Genomic DNA, 11866 nt, shown 5'->3' with positions numbered 1-11866 from the left:
ATGTTATGCTTTGATGCAATGAACTTAGTGAGTTAGACAACCAAGAACACCTATACCTAGATGAGGTAGCTAACTGCAATCTAACTTAGATCATTTAGAAAACTTGATCGACTTTTATGTTTAAATCAATATGGGAAAATATTGTCTCTACCGGTTATTGCCTATGCAAGTTTTAATTTCTGCATTCACTTTTTCTTAAGTAATGGCAAGCCTTGCTTTGTTTGATTGGACCCTATCATATGGATTGATTTGGGGTACCTATTTCTATCCTCGGTCTCAAGTTTGACTGTTATTTTGTGGTGGTGTTGTAATTGGTCATATCCTTTATGTGGGTGTCGAATGTTGTTTGGTGGTTGACCATAGCTGGTCAGGTCTCTAGTTAGAGTATCATTTGTCAGTGCACATCATATGAAGTCATGTTTGAACGAATGGTTTTTCCCTCCATTTTGAACTCCATTTGCTTGACCATGTGTATTACTTGGTTTTTGAGTTTGTTTGAGTATAGTCTAGTGTTGTATGGGAAAGTGGCTTTCGATTGGGGGTCGCACCCAAAGTGGTTGTCGAGTAACCCATTGAAAGTGTGTCTAATAAGTGATAACCTAATAGTATATTAGAGAGTTAGTTAATAAATCACTAAGTAAGATAATCATGCCTCACACATGGGATGAGTGCTAACACAGACTCGGCATGTTGTGAGAAGGCCTGAAATTGCAAACCATCATCCTTGTCTTCATGAAAGGATGTGTGGGTCCACATGTGGCTTGGATGGTCTGAAGGTTCGGATTAGGTTGCCAGGGTAACCCAGTGGATGGGGATAGAACCTATGAAGACCTACCATGGTAACCATACCAGGTTATGTGATGACACTTGTCCCTTATGCTCGCTAGTGTGTTGTTGTGTAGTCTTGATAGGAGCACTTTTGTGGAGTCGTCATGTTGCTTATGCCCTTGTGGGAACTTGATTTCATGCTAGACCTTGGGTTGCGATGACTTAGTTTTGAGGATGCTCCAGTGGAACCTTGTATTTATTTCTTGTAAGTTCAGTTGGATCCTTTCCTATTTAGGGATCATTTAATTTATTCATGACTGATGTGGTCGTTTGTATATTGGTTATGTTCGCCTTGATGGCAGGATTGTAAATGATGTGAACCTTATGTATTCTTAACTTATTTAATGATCAGAGGGGTCTTACAGTTGAGCACACCCAGAGATGTAGCCCTTTAGGGGTGAACTCCGATATCAATTTGGTGTTATGTGATGCTTATGCTCTTATGTTTCCCTTTTCAGTTTTAGCATGTATGAATGGCATTATGTTAGACTATATAAAGTGGATAAGATGAAAGTAATCATAAATGCATGCATGCAGTCATCTTTTAAATGCAGTAAATTGGATCATGAAAGAATATAGATTAGAATAATGGAATATATTCAGTTAGTGTTAAGGAAATTAGTGTGCATGGAAAGATCTCATTAGTTTATGATAAAATTCAAGTGTGTTATAAAATTAGATGCATGGCTTATATTTTAATGAAAGCTTGAATGTAAGGTATGAATAAATCTTAATGGATGAACATTATCATGTGATCTATATTTTTATCTTACTAAAAGAAATTATCCTTGTTTAAAGTATTATCTTGTCAATAAGATAATCAACTTATTGGGTTAATTAGCGTGAGTTAAGTTAAATGTGGAATTAAGTAATCATGTTGGGAAACCCTTTAGGTGTTAGTTGTAGTCTTCAGCCATGTAATCTGAACTTGATATCTCATTATATCATTGTGTTTGTGTTTAACTTTTAAAAACAAAATTATCGCACTTCATTCGTGTGTTTTAGTTTTATCCCTTCGGGGTTTCTTGGTGGGGCATTACACTCATGCTCAGCCTGGGCCTCTATACGGTTAGGAGGTGGACTCCTACTCTGCTCCCTAGCTACAGATCTATGACTCTCAGAATTCTGGTGCTCTGCTTGATGATCTACTATTGGGAGTCTGTCCTAAACTAATCCTATCAGGTTCTGAAGTACAACCAAAATGTCTTAGTTGGGGTCAATGGGTTGTTTGGGAGGAGCTTCATGATCCCCTTATGGATCCGGTTCATCCTGCACAATGTCTTCGTGTGCCTTGCAAGTATGTCTAGGACCCCTACCACACTCACAAGCTTGTCGCGTAATCAACGACATCCTTAATGATCAATAAAATAAAATAAATGAATAAATGAATAATAATTTTTAAAGAAAATAATGTTTAAAGGGAAACGTAATGGAGAAAGGTTCCTAGTGTTGGAAACCTTGCTCTAATACCAAAATGTCATGCCCAAACTTTTGGGCAAAAACGCAACAATTTTTTTTTAAAACAACAAAAAATATTAAATATTCTATGTTAAAGGAGGGATAAATAAGTTTTGTCTTAACTAAAAGTTATCTGAGGAATTAAAAGAATGGTTTCCTAAAACTAATTTCAAACTCAGCAATTCTAGCATTAACATTTGGAGTAGACTAATTAATAATTAATCAAGAGATATTAATTATCTCAAATAGTATTTAAATAATCTAGGACTAAGTAAAATCATGTTAACATATATTTTAATTAATACAAAATAAGTAAATGAGCAAGTGCAAATAATTCTTTTAAATTTGACTAATAAAGTTAACCAAAAGAAATATAATATTTGTCTAATAATCCATCTCACATTAAAGTCGAATTTAATCCCCCCTATAGATATTAAATATCAAATATTTAATAATCAGCCAATATTGACCTTATAGATTAAAATTAAACATTTAACTAATTTATCATCCATTATTAAAGTTTACAAAAGTCATTTGTCTTAAACATATATATATATATATATATATATATATATGATTATTAGCATATATATACACACACACACACACATAAATATATTTACCTACAATATAGGTTTTTAAAATAATAGCCCCAATATCAATTGGAGAATTAAGTTCTTCTAATAATTAACTAAATTTACAAATGGGTTACCTATTTAAAATTTGAAAAAGTTTCCCCCCTCTTTTAATATTTTATAATTATTTTCTTTTTGAACCCTAAATAGGGTTGGTTTTATTTTATAATTAACATCATTCCTTCAATTTCTAATTTTTAACCCTAACCCAAAATAGGGTTAGGGTTTCTTATTCTACCATGTTTTGTTTTTGTTGAATGTGTGTGTGTCTATGCAAGTGGCGGCCAAGCAAAGGAGAAGCTGAAGTTTGCTAAGGGTTAGGGGGTTCGCATTTGTAGGGGGCCAAAGGCTATGACAACACGGTGGGGAAAGGGGACTGTGGGTGCTACCCACAGGACGACCGAGGTCGTTCCTGTGGGTCATGGCCCACAAGTCGGCTGAGGCTGATCTTGTGGGTCACGACCCATAGTGGCAGCCGAAGCCATCATTGTGGGTCATGACCCACAGTGTGACCAAGGCCGATCTATGGGTCGCAGCCCATAGTGACGGTCGAAGCCACCGTTGTGGGTCACGAACCATAGTATGGTCGAGGCCGACCTATGGGTCACAACCCATAGTGATGGTTGAAGTCGCTCCTGTGGGTCGTGACCCAAGTCGCATGGTGGGTTTGCACCCACAGTGCCAAAGGCACTGAACCTTGTTCGGTCGTGGTTTGCATAAAATTTTTTTTTTTTTTTTTTTTTTGTTTATAAATATATATATATATATATATATATATATATATATATATATATATATATATATATATATATATATATATATATATATATATATATATATATATATATATATATATATATATATATATATATATATGACAGTGAAAACATCCACAAATGTTGAATGAACCAAAAATATTAAATAACAAAATATTTCAGATTAATAATATATATATATATATATATATATATATATATATATATATATATATATAATGCAGCATACATGTTGTAATGCCCCACCAGGAAATCCCGAAGGGATAAAGCTAAAACACACGAATGGAGTGCACATAATTTTAAAAAAAAAATTAAACATAACATAATGATACAATGAGTTATCAAAAGCTCAGATAACACAACGGAAGGCTAAACAATACCTAAGGAGTTTCCCAATGTGATTACTTAATCTAACATCTAACTCAACTCACAACATTTGATCCAATTAAGCAGGTTAACTTAATTTCATGTTATTACTTTAAACAAGGGTATAATTTGTTCAATAAATTTATATTGATAATAGGACGTGTTCATGCATCATGGTTGAAGATGTAGCTAACATGAGGAAACTCACCCATTAAAGTTAAAACATAGATAACATGTGGACGTTCATCCATTAAAGTTAAAAGATAGATAACTTAATGAAATTCATCCATTAGAGTTAAATTTTAGATAACATGATGAGTTTGTCCATTAAGGTTAAAATATAGATGACACAATGAGGTTTATTCCTTAGAGTTGAAACTATGGTTAACATGATTAAGTTCATCCAATAAATTGTAACCATTCATTATGTTCAATTTTACATTAAACACATGCCATGCATCTAATTTCATATCGTACTTTAGCTTCATAATAAACTAATAAATACTTTCCATGCATACTTAATGGTGCTATCGATACTGAATATATTCCATTAATCAAATCTACATTATTTTATGATCCCTATTACTGCATTTAATAAAATGACTATATACATGCATTTATGATTAATTTCATCTAATCCCCATTATACATTTTAACATAAAGCATCCATACATGACAAATTAAAAGGTAACATAAGAATGGGAAAACACCACATAACACCGAAATGATCTCGGAGTTCACCCTTAGTGGGCTGCATCTTTGGGTCTACTCAACTGTAAGACCCCTTTGATAATTAATCAATAGTGAATAATACATAAGGTTTACATCATTTACAATCCTGCCATCAAGGCGAACATAACAATTAATACATATGACCACTTCGGTCAATAAATACATAAATGATCGCTAAATAGGAAAGGATTCAACTGAACATAATAAAAGCAAATGCAAAGGTCCATTGACTGACGGTACTCTAACTAGAGACCTGACCAGCTATGGTCAACCACCAAACATCATACAAAACCTGCATAAAGGATATGACCAATTACAACACTACCACAAAACAACAGGCAAACTTGAGACTAAGGATAGAAACAGGTACCCCAAATCAATCCATATGACAAGGTCCAATCAAACAAAGAAAGTCTTGCCATTACTTAAGCAAACGTGAATACAAAAATTTAAACTTGCATAGGCAATAATTGGTAGATACAATCTTTTCCCATATTGATTTAAACATTAAATGTCGATCAAGTTTTCTAAACAATCTAAGTTAGATTGCAGTTATCCACCTCATCTAGGTATAGGTTGTTCTTGGTTTTCTAACTCACTAAGTTCGTTTGCACCAAAACATAACATAAATACATCATTAGGAGTTTTTAAACCAAGTTCACATGAATATAATTAAATAAAAATTAACCGAATAAATATGCTATTTAATCTCCAAATAAAACATCATGGTCATACTGGTTCAAAAATGATTTCTCCAAGTTCATCTTTTCCCAAAACAAAATTACACTTTTCTGATTAGGGATACATACATTTAAAGGAACCAAAAAAAAAAAGGCAAGCATTTCCCAAATCCACAAATTACTTCCTTATGCACATATAGGAAAAATACCAAAATTAACTATTAATTAATATATATTTATTAATCCGCGATTAATTAAATATAACAAATAATTAATAACAATATTAACAATTCAAGTATTTAATTAAAAAAAATGCATTAATAATAAAATAAGATTTGAATATTAATTAATGTATATTCACCTTATATAATTAATTAATAACAAATTATTCATATTGTTTTTTATTATTATTATTTTATTTTAAATATAATCTACTATTAAAAATTAACAACTTACCAGTCAAAAACATAGTCTCAGCAGAGACTTAAATTAATTTTTCCAATAAACATTTTAAAAATTAAAAATTAAAAAAAAAACCAAGAAACAAATATAAATAAATAAAACTCCCAGATTTTAGAATCCACAGTCTCATACAAAAACTAAAACGAAATTTTCCAGAATGCCCATGGTAACAGATGATTAAAATTTCCAGAATAACCAGGCCTAAATTAATCAAAGTTTCCTCAACCAAATAACAAATAAATAAAACCCCCAGATTTTAGAATCCACAGTCTCATATAGAGACTAAAACGAAATTTTCCAGAATGCCCATGGCAACAGATGATTAAAATTTCCAGAATAACTAGGCCTAAATTAATCAAAGTTTCCTCAACCAAATAACAAATAAATAAAACCCCCAGATTTTAGAATCCACAATCTCATATAGAGACAAACGAAATTTTCAGAATGCCCATGGCAACAAATGTTTAAAATTTCCAGAATAACCAGGCCTAAATTAATCAAAGTTTCCTCAGCAAATAACAAATTTTGGGCATAAAGAAGATCATTTCCCAAACAATGATTCCACCAAACTACCAAACTTTAAACTAAAATGCATAGATTTAAAACCCAAACCCCATTTTAATCAAGAAATTTCTTTCAAAACCAACCAGAAATTTTATTTTCATTTTCATTTTTTTTTTCTTTTCAACAAAGGAAACAATTAAGAATCCTACCTCATTTTGCATTCTTGGCAAGATCTGATGAAGAGCCCAACCTCCAACTCAAGAAATCTTTCCTTCCCAAAATGCCCAAATCCCCTTCCAAAAATCCTTCTCCAAAAAAAGTTTTAAAAAAAAAGCTCTCCAAAAATAATCCCCCAAAAATATTTCCAAATCTAGGGTAAATGGAAGAATATTTGACCTAATCTCTTACTTTTGAATTTAAACATCTTTTAAATGAAATGAAAAATCAATCTTTTCAACTATTCAAATAATCTATACTTGCTTTTCTAATTAAAAATCAAAATGCTTCTCTCCCTCATTTAATTTTAATTTTCTCAATATTAACAAAGCTAAAATTTATATTTCACAATATTAATGAGGGTAAAATATTTTTAATTAAAATAAAATCCCAAAATCAATCTTTCACACTATATCAAATATATATATATATTAAACTTGCTTTTCTAATTAAAATTATTTTTCTTAAATAATTAAAACTAACCTTTCTATTCCAAAAAGCAAAAAGGATTAAATTATTTCTATTTCGAATAAATTTAAATCTTCCCTTTCAAAATGCATAAACTGAATAAATTCATCATTTAAAATTAACCATTAAATTAAACTTGCTACAAACATGAATAGAGCAATTTTTTAATTAATGATTAATTATCTAAAAGAACCCTATTTACTTTAGTTTGTTAATTACTAATGCGTAAATGAACACATTAAATCAAAATAACTAATTAGGATTAAATACTCAGTTTTACCACACGCCAAGCATGAAACCCAAGAAAGCCAACCAAATACATGACCTGCAAATCCAAATGAAAAGGGAAACTGATGGACCACAGGCAACACTCACTTGAGCATGACTAGGGTAAAATGAGGGTTTTACAACCACCTAACCCAAATTCTAAAGACGAAAGAGGTATACTCAACCCTACGAATCCAGGTGAAGACGAACCTCGCACCTAGATGGTACTGTACCTGCAATCTCCTGCAACCAAGAGTCACACAAGCATATATATATATATATATATATATATATATATATATAATGAATGTGTTAGCTCAAGATTAATAACAAGAATCAAGAGAACAATTAAATTTACATAAGAATCGATGCGAAAGAACATTAATAGGTATGCACAATAATCATAATATATGACTACAACATTACATCATGGTAAGTCAACCATTCAAGAATGCCACATAAAAAGGTCAACCAAGGTCAAACCGGTTTTTTACAAAGCTGACTAGGGTAGGGGCACTACACATGTCTATTTCTTTATTTTAAAAACAACAGCTCAGTTTTAGAACTAGAACAATAGATATTAACTTATATATATATATATATATATATATATATATATATATATCTGCATTTTCCATTAACTTAGAGCAAGTTATTTCCAATAAAGTGGAATAGATTAAATTTTATTTCCTTTCAATAACATATAGTTTTATTTTAATTTTAAATAACAATACCTAGATAAATCTATTTTCCACTACACATGCATTTTTAGAATATAAAAAAATAACAGTAATGATATTATTTACAGCTGTAAGTTTTTTTTTCTAGTTTACTTTTTAACAATAAACAGCAAGATATAATGCAGATTAATGTTAACTCTAAAATGTCTATTTTTTTTTTTAATTCTTTTTTTGTGTTTAAACTATAGAAATAAGAAAATATTCCATTTCCTTTACTAATAACTACACTACAACTTATAATTTATTTCATTTCTTCTTACATAACTACACTACTACATTTAACTATTTTCATTTCTTTTTTCAATAGCTAATAAGGCAAAAATACATTTCATTCCTATTTAATTTCAAGAAGTAAATATCTATAAGGAAATAACCCCCCCAAAAAAATTTCTTTACAAGAATATATACTCAAGTAACATACATCTTTTTTGCATGGCAAAACTAGTCAAATAATTACATTTCATACATTATGGTTCCCTTCACTAAAATAGGAAGATAACAAAATCAAGCCTCTCATTTCTACTAAATGAGAGCTTTCCAAATACATTAATTCTCTTGTAGCCAAATACAAATAAAAATAGGATCAACCATAGCTTCCTTTCCAATCTTTTCCCAAGCAAACTTGCAATAAAAGTTTGTAGGTTGTGACCATGGGGGCTCACCTCCCAACCTAGGCTTACATGAAGCCACCCCCGAGCTAGGAGAACCAAGGTTGAATGGGTTACACATAAAAAATAACATACAAGCAAGAAGAAATCACAACATAAAAACTTTCAACCCAATGATAAACAAAGTCACTTATGTGACTATTTTATATGGGGTGAAGGTGGACCAAGTACCTAGAGGAGAATCTGCAAAATAGGAGAACATAATGCCATTGCAAGGCTACCAAGTAGAATAACCAAAAGTTTCAAACTTGTCCCAACAAATCCTTATGGCCCCCAAGGAATACATGCCAACAAACTCCTCTTATGACCCTCATTGCATAAACAAAATGCTATGGAACAAGGGTCCCATAATCCCTTGTGTATCACTCTCTTCAAAAGAGAGCCTCTACACTCTTAGGTTGTCAAACAACCCTTTACCCCAAGGCTACTCTACCCTCCCAAGGGTGAGTATGGCCTTGAAACACCCAAAACAATAACATAAATACATGCAATAAAAATATAGAAGGAAGAACTCAACATCTTTCTAAGCTTACTAAAAAAACAACAATGGAAAACAACAAACAATCTTTTCAAATTTACAAAACAACATACATGAGGAAGTATTCAACCAACCTTAAAACTGCAAATGGGATGAGTGGAAGGTGCAGGAGAGCTGCCCAATCCACTAATCTTTTCCTTCTCAAGACTTAGCCAAATTTTCAATATCAAAAAACCTAACTTTTCAAGAATCTGTGTCTCCAAAAATGGAGAGTGGATGATCAAACTTCTCCCTCCCAAACCATTCCCTAAGATGATACTTATCACTCTTTCCAATCCTCTTGGGAAGGGTGAGGGATGTTCATAGGTTGGTCATCCCAACAACTTACAAGCTCTCTAGCCAAGGCACCTCAAAAAGGTAAAATAGAATGTGGAAGAGCAATGTCACTCATTAGGAAGGTTGTCTGACCTAAGTAAGATCCTCAAAAGTTGAAATTCGGCCATCTTGAAAAACTCAACTTTTGGGGTGACTAAACAGTCCCTAGAGAGTGGATACATGGATAAAATTGGCCATTACCCATAGGTACATCATATGGCCCATTAAAAATGCCCCTAACTTGACCTTAGGAATTAGTTTAACCCTCTAGAAACTCACCCAAAGATTAGCTATGGGTCAACCTCGAGTTGACCTTTCTAATGGCTCCCTATCCAAGACTTTCTTGGGACCATACTAGGATGTTTGAAAAATGCATTGGTAAAACAATTTCCTTCCAAGGGACATGTCACTACCAACTCACTTTACAACACATGTGTCAAGTGACACCACAAAATTACACATTACTTAAATACACATGGCAATGTCCCTTTTTGAAATAAATAAATTAAACAATTTTCAAATTAAACACACATCCAAGCATAAACATTTATAAATTAAAACACATTTACAAACGAGGTGTTGTCTCTCCAAATAGACAACCCTTGGCTTCACAAATGCACATAGGTTTAGGCTTGATTCTCCGAATAGTTTCCATGGTCACGTGGATTAGTTTTTCTTGCACACCTTACTTTGCACATTAGTAATTCCAAAATCACATATAATATTATCATATGAAAAGAATACAATTTAGACATTTGCATACAATTTCAATTATAATAATCAAATTTTCAATTATCTAATAAAATCCACATAAAATAATCTACTAAATGACATCAACATAATCATCATGAATTTTAATCTTTTATAAAGAATGCATCCATAATTTCTAGCATCAAAATAAAGTATTACAAATCAAAGATAAATGACATACACCATATCAATGTTATCCAATCATTGGATCATATAGAAGCTATGTCCATAATGCATCAAAATATAGTATCAATAATAGGTCAAACATGAAAATAACTGAAATGCTATGATGGCTCGAGGTAGGACCTCACAGTTTGCCTGCTAAACAATAGTAGACCAGTAGCCTAGCATATCCATTGGGCATTGAGTCAATTCTAACTTTTTTCAAACTCTGAAACTGCATCTTAGCACACTAAACAAAACTGAAAATGAAACTACAAAGGCTCTGCATATAGCTGAGCCTGCACACTGTTTAATCTGCACTTATGGGAAACTACAAATCAATTGAACTGAACTGAAAAACTGAAAACAACAATGTGCTGGAAGCACTTTATTGAACTAAAACTAAAAGCACTTTATTGAATTAAAAACTGAAAACAATAATGTGTTGGAAGCCTAAATTTGTTTAAAGGAATAACATTGGTCCTCTTTACCTGATTGGGGAACATCACGTTCCTGATGTTGTCTACCCAGATCATGCTCCACTTGGTCACCACTGACTACATGCTCTAAAATATTAATAAAAAAGGTTACATTAATTACTACACTAATTACAATTTAATTAAGATGTTCTATTAATTTTAATTAAGATGTTTAATTGTATTAATAATTACATTAAAAATTTGAATAACAAATGAATACCTTTACTACTAGGATGCACATCCGGACCTGCATGTCTAGGTTGTGTTCCACAATTAACAGGGTGCATTCCAATGTCATGCGCATTGTTATCATTTCTTGCTTATTTAAAAAGAATATAGTCACTTTATGTTGGAACTTAACATCAAATAGATTATTGGTAAAGTATTCAATTTGAAATCATTTTCATTTAGCTTATTTACCTTTGTGATGGATGCATCAGAATCTCATGTTTTCCCACTCAATTCTCATAGTCATTTAGCCATGACTATAATGCCTTGCTGGTAGGCAATTCTCTTGTCATCTTCTGTTGGTGCTCTATTGAATTCAGAGCCTTGCATTTTTGCTTAGTATCATTAATTTTGCTTGTATTGTTTGATAAAAAAAAATTGTTTGTAATTAATAAAATATTTTGATGAGATATTTCATTTACTGATTCTTACAATTCGTGCAACAAGTTTCATATAACCAATAAAGTCAAGTTTGTGTTTCCCTTTCTTTTCTTGTCTTTCCTTGGTTTCCTTTGACGTGTCACTCAGTCTATGAAAAGTTTAAAATATGTTAGATTATATAAATATAAAGAGTAATTAGTACATAATTACATT

This window comes from Cryptomeria japonica, chromosome 11 (genome assembly GCF_030272615.1).
Source record: "Cryptomeria japonica chromosome 11, Sugi_1.0, whole genome shotgun sequence".
NCBI lineage: Eukaryota > Viridiplantae > Streptophyta > Pinopsida > Cupressales > Cupressaceae > Cryptomeria > Cryptomeria japonica.
This window is presented reverse-complemented; position numbering follows the sequence as displayed.